General features: G+C 46.2%; 1 pseudogene; it reads left to right on the plus strand.

Annotated features, from left to right (window-relative positions):
• Positions 1-2,119: 2,119 nt before the first annotated feature.
• The window catches only part of LOC119388391 (uncharacterized protein DDB_G0285291-like), a 59,681-nt pseudogene continuing 48,383 nt past the window's right edge, over positions 2,120-13,417 (plus strand).

The following is a 13,417-nucleotide window of genomic DNA, read 5'->3' on the forward strand; positions in this document are numbered from 1 at the left end:
GCCGCCAGCCTTTCTCACGAAATGTGAAAGCTATTGTTGTTTGGCTTTCGCACGAGTTCCTGTAACTATGCTTAACCACCCTTATTTATATCTTTTCAACTGTTTTTGAAAATAACAAGCTGTTACAATGAGATGATGTGGCATTATACACCTTCCCTGTATCTGTACCGCGTTTTGTGCTCATGCGTCCAAGGTTGCCTGCACCTGTGTCATGGGTGGCTTGTCCTGGCATCGTTACTCTCTCGATGCACGAGCCAAGCCAAGTCATTGAAAACGTCACTACGCATATGCGCGGCCGTGCCGAGTAGCAGCGCGCGTCATTTCTGAGACGAAGTGCAGGTAGCAAAACTATGTCGCTCCAAAATGATCAATACGCGCTGACGAGCATGGGATCATTATGTCACGCGAAGGCAGTGCCACTTTAATGCATACTACTAACGCAGGCCTATATATACATTTTTATCGAGTAATACTTTTTAATATAAAGAAATGAACACTATTTCAATACTAACAAAAAAATCGTTGACCGCGTACAGCAATCAATGGTCACGTGGCCAGGTTCATCGGATCGTTCATGTTTTTGCCACCTGAGGCACCACAGGTCATTTTTCACGACTTTCAATGAAGAAATAAAAATATAAATCCATCTTTCACAAAAAAAACGGGGTTGGTTTGAGTCAATGTCACGGACAATCTTTCCATCAGTGGAGGCATCTCATTTGATGTTCTGGGCAGTTGTCGGTCCCTTTAAGAAGACAATGTAGAAGAGCTACAGATTGAGCTGGATTTTTAAAGATATGCGTCACCATATAGGGAGGCGTGGTAAGCTAGATATTTAATGTAGGAGATAAGAGTGGCTGAGCCACACCAGCTTGAAGTTCATGATTTTTACAGCCTCTGTTTTGGACTTGTGGTGGCTGTTGTGCGGTGTCCTTGACTTTGTTGTGTCCAATATGGTTCATCTTGCTTGCATAACTCCTGCGTGTCCCGACGTATCCTCACTGAGCACGCATGCGTTTGCACAGTGTTTATCGACATGCGTAGTTTACATTACTTGTTTTATTGCGATACACTCGAACCCCATTATAACAAAGTTGCATCTGCCACGAAAATAACTTCTTTATATCCGAAAATTCGTTATATCCGTGTTCGTTATAACGAGGTTTGAGTGTAGCAATTATATGGGCAGTCTCGACTGGCTTTTGCCGCCGCCGTCATGCACCGTATATGTATAGGTATGTATACATATATAAAGGTCCCAAAGAAAAATAATTCAGAAAAATGCTTCCGTAGCGCGGAATCGAACCAGCTACCTTTCGCTCCGCAGCGTGTGGCGCTAACCACTACGCCACAAAGCGCAGATCCTTCAGGAAGCTAAGGGCGAGCGTTATATACACACACCCTTTACCACTGGCAGGACTCGGAGACGGCAGGCGCTTATAAGCGTTTCTTCATTACCAGTGAGATGGCGTGAGGAGCACAACGGGCGCATTTAAAAGTTGTTGCCCAGCTCGCTCGCTTCTTCTAATGTTTGCGCAGGGAGAACCTTGCCCTTCCGCTGTCTGCTCACGCGGAAGTTGCTGCCGGGAGGGTAGATGTTTCTGCAGCGTAGCAGCGCGTCCATCACGGGCCGCTTTTTTGCTATCGCGTTCATTGCTTCGCCCTTGCGGTGAAACTGGGACTTTTTTAGAAATGAGAACCCTCACTTGGGAACACTTTGATTCATTTACTGGGTGTGATTGGCCTAAATATGGTAATATATACACTCAAACCTCACTATAACAAAGTTCCATTTGCCACGAAAATAACTTCGTTATATCTGAAAATTCGTTACAAACGATTATTTGTAACACTGTATCTACAACAAGACTATTCTTCATTTACTTCGTTATAACCGATAATTTGTTATGTCTGTGTTCATTATATCGAAGTTTGAGTGTACTGTGAAATATATATGCTGTCACACTGATGTCATTGGCACCACAGTTTGGGCATGTTTTTTGAAAGAGGAAACTGGCCTTCGTTGTCTGCGTCATTCTCTGTGCTTGTTAACATTTTCACATTGCAGTAATAGAGGTGGAGTTTTATAAGGTTCTTGTAACGGTCTGAGCTGGTTTGGTATGCTTGAAATCAAGAGGTTGTACCGCTTCTTCTCCCCTGGCAGGGCCTTACCATGGACACGAATGCACTTTCCTTGGATGGATATGGGGGTAGTTCCCAGCAGGCACAGCAGCAGCAGCAGCATCAACAGCAGCATCAGCAGCAGCAACAGCATCAGCAACAGCATCAACAGCAGCAGCATCAGCAACATCAGCAGCAGCAACATCAACAGCAGCAACATCAGCAACATCAGCAGCAGCAACATCAGCAGCAGCTGGGCTACTACCAACCGCATTCACCACAGGTTCTCGGACAGAATCCCGGATCTCCTCTGGGTTATCCCCCCTCATCACCTACCCTATCCCAAGTAAGTGACCACTTGCAAGTTGCAAGGTTTCTGTCGGCAGGTTCCGTCATCTTTTTATTGTAACTTTGAGGTATATGTGGTTTTGGAAATGTAACGAAACCAGCTTGTATTTCTCATCTTGAGGCTGTGGTTGCGATTGGGATGGAGAAACACTTGGAGTGGGAGCACAGTATCCTGTTCTCAAGTATGGTAGGCAGTCATGAATCGAAGGGGTTCACTCTGCCTTCTGAAGCATGCTTAGTAAGCTGGATTGCATGTTAATTGCTATTTTTTTTTTACTTTCTCTTTCCTTCTGACTAATCTTTTTCATAAGTTATGTAGGATGAGCAGTGTCTCATTACCTTAACAAAAAAAAAAGAAAGAGAGAAAGAAAGAAAACAAGCATACACTGAAGGTTTCTCAAGATTCCGCTTTGGTGTGCTCCTGCTTGCATGACAGAGTCGAACACCATGCATGTTAAGAGTCCCTGAATGATCTTGGGATGGATATCAACCATCTAGAGGTCTGCTCTGCCAATTTTTGTTTTAGTGCATTCAATTCTGGCTTGTTTGAGCACTCAAAAGCATGCTTCTTCATTGCAAGTTCATTGATTTCTGCTTTGCTTGCTTACATCTGGCAAGAGGTGAGGGCATGTTGCCATGACAGTACTGAACCAAGTCCTGTTGGTTAACGCTAACTGCCCTGGCTTGCAAGTCTAGCCATGCACAATGCCTGGAGTGTACATTGAGGGATGTGATGATAATGGTCATTAACAAAAACTGCACATGGTGAGCTTCTTTGGAGGGCCTTTGGAGGCTTTATAGCTTGCTGTTAATACTGGCACATCTTTTTTATGTTTCTTTGTGTAGTTAAAGCATTGCTAAAAAGTGGGGTTAAGGGGCAGCAGTGCCTTCAGAATGGCTGGCTGCAGGCAGGAATGGGGGTGAGAGGGGTGGGGGGGCAAGCCTCGACGTTTGTAGGTGGGTGAACATCCTTATACTTCTTGGGACTTTTGCCTGAACGTCTACAGTCGCCAAACGATAATTTGGACTCGACGGAGACACAAAATTCTCAGTAATGAAAAGTCTGAAATCGTGGTTTCATGAGAAAATAAGTGATTTTATTGCACAAGTGGCCAATAAACGGCTTGCCAGTGCGTTGACGTATGCGCACACACTTGCAAGTGATCTAGTCAGGCTTGTACGTAAAAAAACAAAGTTTTGTGTGATTACTTAATGTAGTCAGTTGCATTTTTTTGGGAGTTCTGTAAATTATCATTTGCTTCTTTTTTCTTGGTAGGACCTACTGCAATTCAGCTGCTTTCTTCAGTAACCAGTTACATGTAACCAGTCAGTATTTTGTTGACAAGACAAGATATAACGGGTGACACAGCTTTGAACACTTCAATTTTGCGAGAACAATTGAAAGAATAGAATCACGCCATGCAACAGCCTTGCGGATGCACATGTTAAAACAGGCAAACCTAAGCACTTACATTTGTCTCCTTGTTTGAACTTTGCAGCCAGTGTTGACCAACAGTTTAAAGTGGCGCAATTCTATGGCTTGATAGGGATGCCCACTTTGCAAGATAACAGTGGGAAATCAAGCATGAACATTTTTTTCAGTTTTTCATTGGCCCACTATTGTGAGGAAAGTAATGTATAAGTGATTGATTACATTTTATCAATTGCTGACTGTAATCACATTTAATTGCTTTCATAACCATTTGTCGCTATAATAAGCTGCATCTTCGAATGAAGTACTAATTGTAATTGATTACTTTGTTTTGGCATAATGTACAAGTCTGGACAGTTCATATTTGAGCCATTGTCATGCTGTTGCTACAGATAGATAAAAGCATTACCATATCATGCACCAAATCTCTATTTCTTCACTAGTTGGAACAGGGGCCAACTGTAGCGGTTTCATTCACAACAGTCATTGTCTAGCACTTCCATTGTTTCATTGCCACTCTTGTTGGCACAGGTGTCAAGCGTGTGCATAGTTTGCAGCATTTGAAGCTGTGTGATGATCCTAAGTGACATAATATTTGTGACAGGTTTCAGCAGCCGAATGAGTTTCCCAAGATTGTGTTGCTATTTAAAGTGTAAATAAACAAATACTGGATGCGTAGAACACGTACAGTGGAACCTCGTTAATACGTACCTGCCGGGAACGCCGCATAACTACGTACTAAACGGTAGTATGCATTAACCACCAAGTAAAAATTTACATCTCCTCACGTACGCCATCGCCGCGAGCAAAGAAATAAGTACAGTACCACAGCAAATACAGTTGAACCCGTTTATAACGAACTCGAAAGTGTCGCGAAAAGCAGTCGTTATATCAGTAGTTCGTTGTATATGGACTCGTCCTTAAAAACGTGCACTTAGCGGCCAAGCCGCTTTTTTTTTTCTTTGCACTTCTATTAAAGGGCTAACAACCCCTTCGGTGACAAGCTAAGCCTTTTCGCGTCGTGAAGTGACGCCCGCTGCGTACTCACAATTAACCGCCTTTGCAATGAGCTGACACTATTTCACAGAAGCGCGGTACCGCGACGTGGAGCCGATCATCCCTAGCTAGTTGCGTGTAGCGCGTCGCCTACTCGGCTCGCGGAGTCACTGCTGGGCCGCTTGCTGTATGCCGTATGCGCGCGTTTGTACGTTCTTAGTGCTTGCTTCACTACGGAACGTGCACGTGTGCGGCGACTAGCCTCTTCGTTCAACGCTGCGAAAACAAGCATTTTGCAAGCAACGCGCACTCGACGTCTCCGCGATGCTCTCGCGGCCCTGCACGACGATGCGTGGCGCACTTGAGTTGTCACCTAGTCAAACGCAGTATATGCTCGCTGTCAGTGCATCGATGTTTCTCGGTGCCCGCGCCGCTCAACAACAGCGAGCTACTTTCGTTTCTACAAAGCGACGCGCACTTTAAAGCGGTCTCGCACGACGCAGCGAACTTGCGAACGGCAGCATGGCGTGCTCATACCGCCGTCATTCCGCAGTGTACGGCATGTGCCACACGCGCAGCCGAGCAGATATCTACAGATGACTGTGATATAATGTTGTCGGCTGTAAGTCATAATTGCACGTTCATCGACGGCCGTCACCTCGCCTTTGCTCTTTTCTGATGCTTATCTGCGAAAGCATCGCCGCAATCGCGCGGAAGTCGTAATCACCGATCGACTGGTCTCTGCCGTTACCGAAAAGACGGACGACCTTTTGCGGCACATTGTGGCGTCGGCGAGTTTAGGGACGCATTGAACCTTTATGCGATGGAAAGTTATTGTGGTTATCACTTCTTGCATTTATACCTTCTTGCGTTCCAAGGCATCGTTTGGTTCATCACAGGCATGCGAAAGCTGACCGCAAGGCTTCATGCTGCCTACTATTTTTTTTTTTCCTCACTGCCATTCTGCCACTGAAGAAACGCCTGGAAAGTGAGCGACCTCGCTTGCAGCGTCCAAAATCTGCGTGCGGTGCTCGCCGATCTGGGATATCTTAGTCGTGAGCACCGTGGTCGCGAATAAACTGGAGCGGAGCACGCGCGACCGCGTGCCCCTGTCACGCTTTAGAAGGAATGTTTTAACTTTTTTTTCGGTTCGTATGCGCCATATTTTTACCACGACCGTGTCTGAAGTGTTCGTTGTAACAGTAGGAGGCTTTGAAAAATGTTCGCTATATGTGGACGCAGCTTCAATGGTTACCATAAGAAAATCGTAAGTGCACCCAAATATGGTTGTTATAACCGATAGATCGTTATATGTGGGATCATTATAAGTGGGTTCGACTGTATTGCCTAAACTACCCACTGCAAAACCTTTTCTTTCTTTTTGCCAAAGTGGAGAAAAGGTTCTGGTACTCTCGCATGACCGTCCATTAGTGTTGATAGCGCGCGGTGGCGATGCCAAGGAGCATTTCGGAACTGTTACAGGGTCCGGTATACGCAGTGACCGACATAGCGACAGAACGGACAGTGTTGGCTTTCCGCGATATATGTGGGTGCGTCTGTACCGCGATCTGCTACTAAACGAAAACTGACATAGTTTTGGTGAAACGCGGTGCGGCTGCGTGGAGCCGATCGACTCCTGGCTAGTTGTGTGCAGCGCGTCGCCTTCTCGGCTCACACCGTCACTGCCGGGCCGCTTGCTGTACCGCACGCGCACATTTGTTGTGGGAGTGTTCTTCATACCCACTTCCCTCCAGACCACGCACAGATGCGGCGAGTAACTTGTTCGGTTAACGCGGTGATGCGCACTCCTCGACGCTCTAGCGGTCCTGGCAGCGGACGGAAGCGCGTTTGGGTGGTCGCCCAATAAAAGCGTGCAGTATGGTTACAACAGCGCTACGCTTGCTGTACCGTACATTTCGCGTGCATTTAGCGTGATAGCGTCAATGCAAAGAGGTTTCTCGTCGCCCGCAACCAGCAACGCTCAACTTCACAACAGCGAGCTGCTTTTGTTTCTACAAAGCGGCGCGCGCTTGAACACGGCCCCCCACAATTGGGGGGGGGCCGTGCGATTGGCAGCCCAGCGCGTTCAGGGTGTCGCCTATTAAAAGCGTGCAGTGGGCTTAAAGTAGTGCTGCGCCGCACGCGTGCCCGAGCAGATATCTGGAGATACTTATTGTGATAAGGAAGTCGGCGATTAGTCATGCTGGCGCGTTTGTCGGTGGCCGCCGCCTCACCTTCGTTCTTTCCCGATGCTTACCCGCAAAGGCGTCGCCGCAATCGCGCGGAAGTCGGAATCAGTGATCGACCGATCTACGCCCTTCTCGAAAAGACGAAAAACCTTTGGTGGCACATTGTGGCGTCAAGAAGTTCAGCGGCGCAGTAAAATTTTATGGCACAAAAAGTTATCGCGGTACGCAGGGTACGCACTAACCGGTAGGCGTAGGACGAAGCACTACGGCTTAAGCGGTCAGGGAATGCATTAGGCTCTATGAGACTCGGTCGGGGATTCGTCGCAACTACGTTTTAACCGTTAGTACGCTTAAAGCGGGTACGTATTAACGAGGTTTGACTGTACTACACTCTGAAAACACAATCTCCACGACATAGCGGCTTGGCTAGGCTTGCCCTGCAATCTTGGTGTGGTTGGCACTGCATAGGCGTCTGGTTCCAAGGAGGCACTGGTGACATAACAAAACAGCAGTGTTGCATGATGGGAAATTGCAAGCAGTCATAAAGGCAGAGTCCAGGTTATCAAACAACATGCTTAATGTGTAAGAAATTCTGGCTGTCCTTGCACATCATTTTCATGGGAGGAGTGGTGGTGCTGTGAAGCTCTATGAGCAATCAATCATGTCCCAATTATCGGCATCCAAATTATTGGTCGGCAACTGTAATAGGGAAGTGTCTCTGTGATGAGTGTCAATTTGGCATTGCGCATTTATTGTATCATATTGCCAGTTATGTTGCTTCTCTGCATAGGCATCACTCAGATTCCTTGGCATAACACAAAGAGTAAGCTTAGCAAACTATGTGTGCTTTTCATTGAGGCACCATACATCAGGGGTAGCATTATTGAGCTGCTGGCGTGAAACAGCTTGTGTTACATAAATGTTGCTACAACATAACATGTTGTAGCAGTTAAGTTTATCATTTTGTCTTCTAAATTCTTATCACAGACTTTCACTGTAATCAGTGTGAGTGCTTTATGAAGATACTAATGGGAAACTAATGTCACTAGTAGTGATGTGGCCATAGTATCTTGCTAGCTGCGAGTTGGCTGCCTCTCAGTGGACACACTGACTTCCTCTAACCTTCCAGTGAACATTATGTTGGAGAGCAAGCTACTACGTGGGTCTTTGAAAGCATGGCACGGTAACATCGTAGGTGGGCCAGCTGTATAATGTTTAGGCATACACATTTGTTTGTTTGCAGTGACCCTCCACACCTTGGGTCCTAAAGGGAGGTAGCAGCAGCTGCAAGCTTGGCGCAGGCCCTGAAGGAAATACGTTAAAACCGAAAAACTGACCACTGACCTCAGTGTCAATGGGACACCAATACATGGGAACACGTAGTGGGTTTTAAAAACAATAAAAGGAGGAATCGCATGTTTGCTACATTTGTGCCAATTTGTTTGCTTACTGCACCAACGCTGCCCCTGGCGTACGCTTGGTGTGCTGCCTTTGTGTGAAATCTGTCCTTTTGCATGAAATAACTGCTTCCTTGTAGCCTGCAACCTGCTTGGCTTTCTCTTTTTTTTGTTTGCTATTGCTTGACCGTAACCTTTGTTGCTTCGAGAGCCTTCCATTAAGTGTAGGAGACAGTACCTTATACAGTCGCTGACCAAATTTATGGACGCCGAGATAGCACCAAAAAATGTCAGAAAAACCGGGCAGCCTGGGGAAAAAATGAGTTCAGTAATTTTTCTACATTGCTAGCAGTGTGAAAAATTTGTTCGCAGACTCAGTGTTGGGCCTCACTTTTGAAGTGATATCCACCTTAAATTTTACGAAGGTAGATACTGCTGAGGCATTTCACATTGCTGCCTTTATGTGTGGTTATTGTCGTCATCACCATCATCATCATCGTTACTATCATTCAGTAGAGAGACTGCCGGGGCCATTACAATGGTTTAGACTATATTGTGAAAGTTCACCTCAGAATTTGCTTACCTGTGAGCTTACCCTTTTTTCTCCTGTAAGCATGCAGGTGAGCCTCCTAGATACACATGCAGCAGTTGCTGGCAGTTTCTCACAAATCCAAACACCTCTGATGAAATGGCCAGCAGTCTGTATTGTGTGTCTAATTCCAGGCTTGAACACTGATTAGCTACTCGTAGGAACCTCACTGACTAATGGTAAATACTTGAAATCGACACCTCCTGAATATTCCTTGGGCCATTATGCCTAACTAGCACTGATTTCTGGTTGGCAGAAGCTAGGTGCCAAATCAGTGCACATCTAATTTTAACAGCCACACAGCTCGGAAGGTTTTTTGAAAAAATGTGCAAGGCAACATAGTCCATCCTAAATTTTGATTGCCACTATTTAGTACATTGGTTTTGTGGAGTGAGTGAGCGCTGGAAACAAAAGAAAACTTGGCGTCCAAAAAATCGGTTGGCGACTGTATAAGACAGAGCACAACATGATCATTGACTGTTAATATATTTTATTATAAAAACGCATTTAAGATACATTTGCAATCTTCAATTTGTGCATCTTTATGCAGAAAATATATTCTATATTTATAATGGCAAAATTGCAATTAGATGTTCTTTTTACAAACACATAATCGTGCATGTACACACACAATTTAATGCTAGAAACATAACTTCATGCTGGCTTGAGTCACTGACTATGTGCTCAGACAAAGAGCACGTGCTAAAAGTTAAGTCGCGCTGAAACTTTGCATTTAATTAAATACCATCTGCGTGGAGGTCATCTCTATGTTTTGGATGCTTTCAGTAGTCAGTTGAGCACTAACAGCTATGATAAGGTCATGATATAGGCGATTTTAAGAAGCTCAGAGTAATTTGATCCAAATGGGATCTCAGTGATTGCAAGCATGTGTGTCTGTCTAAACAATGCAATGACACTACAGCGAAGCAAGAAAGCGTATTAACCGTAGCACATACACGCATTATTTAAAGCTAGGTTGGAAGAAAAAAGAAGAACAACCTTCGAAGACACGGAAGAAGAAGCTTACTGCCATCGTGCTTCGGGCTTTCTGTAAGCTTTCCATAGCAGCAAAACAATATCAGACAGTCATAGCAAAGAACCAGGAAAACAAGCCATTGCGAAAAGCCAAAGGAGAGAACCGATGTGACAGTTAACAAACGTACTGAGGTTCTACTCCAGTTATTTTTGTTTTTTTAGTGTGTTCTTGTTTTTTTTTTGCCAAAGAAAAATGCTGTAACACTCCAGCTTGAAAATGGTGTCCATGCCATTGTGAGTGAGCAAGAGCATGCCTGATGTCATCTTATCATCGTGCTCGCTGTGTCACCATCGTGTCACCTCAATTGCAGAAGTACAGCAAATGGGCACGGCTAAGTTTCATTGTCGCTTTCAGCTTGTAAACCTTTTTACGCTCTTTGCTTGCGGTTTCCTGAGCATGCTCGCACACGAGCACAAAATTCATGCGCCCTTCCTGCATGCTTATTTCCTGCCGCAGCGACACAACACAAAGGTGCTGTTTTGCTTGCCGTTTTTCTCGCTGAGGCTCCTAAAGTGCATGGGCAATGTGTGAAGACCTGTTAAACGAGGACTGCAGTGCAAGGTTACTTAGCTTCGAAAATGCAAAGATATTAGAAAGGGCTTCGTGTGCACCTTGTCATGCTTTGTACTGCTTTCTGACTATACACAGCAATGACAACAATCTGCTTTATGCGAGGAGGGAACTTGCATGCTAAACTGAGAGAAACGGAAAGCAAAAGCTGAACAAAAGTCATAGAAAAGATTGAAATAACCAAGACAGCGAATGCACAAGTTGTGGGGTCTTTTGCGCTCGAGGAACCAAGGACACAGTACACCGTAATGCAAACCAGTGAAATAGCATTTATTTGCACCTTTTTACGTAACAAGCCCGCTAGCCATATATACATTAGCGTGCCAATGTGACATGGTGCGGAATTGGTGATGTTCCACTCACCATGGCAGGATAATGAGCGAGTGAAGTTTGCGGGTCATGCCTCGTGAACAGTGGCCTATTTAGGAGGACAGGAAGGTGTCCACAAAATAGTCCCCGCGGAGATCGTCATGGCACGTGTGAGTTGACTGCGTGCGAGCTGCTCCAAGGTCCAAGAGAGAAGACATCGGTTCCCAGTGGCCCCGTGTATACTCGCCGTCAGGTAGTGCCGCCGCAGAAACACTGGTGCATCTTGGCTTGGCCCGCATCTTTTGTGGAAACCAGTTTACAGGACATGCGAGCACTGCAGTGAAAACACCTTGCCAGGGGATGTGTGCATCGTCACAAGGTTTCTTCGCAAGCACTGGAACTGATGAATAGAGTATTTTAACAGTGTTGTCATCTTGGCGCTGCCATTACCAGCGCTGGTATAAACTTACTGCGATGCTTCCACATGTTCGTGCCCCGATTTCACAACATTGAAGTGCACAGGCTGCTTGCTTCATTCCTGTTTCACCTGTGACGCATCCTCTTCGTCACGACAGCAGAAATAATGTAGTGAAATCGGCCATTTACTCTCATGCTGAGGACCTGGTGTAAGCACTGTATCGTCATTGTAAGCACTGTTTCGTCATGAGCAAGAAAGAGATAGAGGGAGAAAGTGAAGGTGAAAAACAAAGAGAGTGAGAAAGGAAAGTTAGGGTGAGGAGGAGGAAAAGGAGAACGGGAGAGAGCAAAGCATAGCGTAGACAGCATGAGAAGGAGAGAAATAGAAACAAATGTAGAAAGAGAAAGAAAGAGGGAAAGATAGAACCAAAGGAATAGAGAATGAGGGAAAAAAAAGATACAGAAAAGAATCAAGTGAGAAATAGAGAGAGAGAGAGAGAAAGAAAGAAAAAAAAGGAAGGCATGGTTGGAAAGAGCCGCCCTGCTCCGCACTTCCTTCAGGCTTGGTACCACTAGTGCAAAGCTGCCTTAAAGGGACCCTGAAATGGTTTTGACGATTTTGTACGAACACATTGAGCTGGTAGAGCAAGTCCTAAGGATCATTTACAGACCGATTTAAGATCTGTACGTAAACTGTGTAATTTATTACAAGCTTTGAAGCTGCGAATCGCCACCGATCACAGCGCGCAGCCCAAACGCGTTTTCAAACCACCCACTTCCAGTGCGCGTCGGTATTGGAAGCGCGACGTCACGCAGGCGGCTGAGCTTCTGATTGGATATGTCTAGTACACGTCACTGAACCTCCTTGGGCAGCGAGCGTCGTCTGCCTGTGTTACAACGTACTCGCGTTGGACGTGACTGAGCGACAGTGTTTATCTCGAGTTTCTTTTCTTGGATTTAATAATTTCCCTAGCCGTGTTTTGTACCACATATCTAGCAATGTCTAGCATTGGTGACTTGTAAAGCTGCGAAATCGTGCAATGTTCGTGAGGCATCTGGCGAGCGGAATCCCTTCAGCTCGTCGCTGCAATGAGCGTCGCGCTCTCACTATCCGTTCAACGCCACGATCGACATTTTTGTGGCTGTAATTTCACCCCTGAAGACACAACCACATTGCCCGAGTTTACGCGTATCGGTGATCGTTCTCGAATTATTTTTGTTTGTCCGCATGCTTTTGGAGATTGTCGCCGTACAGGAGAATAAGATAAGATCTGCTGGTAGTGGGGCGGCACCTGTCGGAGCAGATATCAACCACTCCGCGAGCTTCGTCTTTGTTGGGCCTCCGAGAATGCGCGCAACCCGTCGGCGCACAATATCTGAGGCCATGACTAAAGCCCCTCCATGCGTTTTTCGCCGGCTAGGTTAAGTAGCGCCAACTCGTCTGCCCCCTCTCCCTTTACACCAGTTCCCCGCCTAGCGGAAGCCGAAGTGCCGCCATGATGTTTCTGCTGCTTTTCCGGTTGGTGCACCTGCCCCATGCCCGCCCATGCCCTCGCGACGCAGAAACACCGAGCGAAAACTCGCTCGGCGGCAGCCAGTTTACAACGAACCTCAAAACAACACCACTTGCGAAACGGAGAAGCAAATATGTGCTTTCTGGCGTGTGCACATACGTGCGCAGAAACAAGATGGAAGGAAAAAGTGGAAGGAAGTGGCTCAAGAACTTCCTTCCGGAAGCTCCGGAACCGGAAGTGGGCGTCGTCGTCGAACAATAGATGGCGGTACTTAAAAAAGCGGCAGTAGACTCGATGGAGGGGCTTTAGCCATGACTGGGCGAAGCTCAAACCGTCGAGTGCGCTCATGAGAGCGCTGCGATCGCCGGCGATGTCAGGGTGTCTGTGAGTTGAGGGTGCAAGGCAGTGGTGAGGAGGAGGGTATAGATATAAATTCCGTAGCGGCCTTGGTAGACAGTGCGTCACTTAATTTCTGGTGCGAATGATTTGGGGGTGCCCC

Source organism: Rhipicephalus sanguineus, chromosome 3 (genome assembly GCF_013339695.2).
Source record: "Rhipicephalus sanguineus isolate Rsan-2018 chromosome 3, BIME_Rsan_1.4, whole genome shotgun sequence".
Lineage (NCBI taxonomy): Eukaryota > Metazoa > Arthropoda > Arachnida > Ixodida > Ixodidae > Rhipicephalus > Rhipicephalus sanguineus.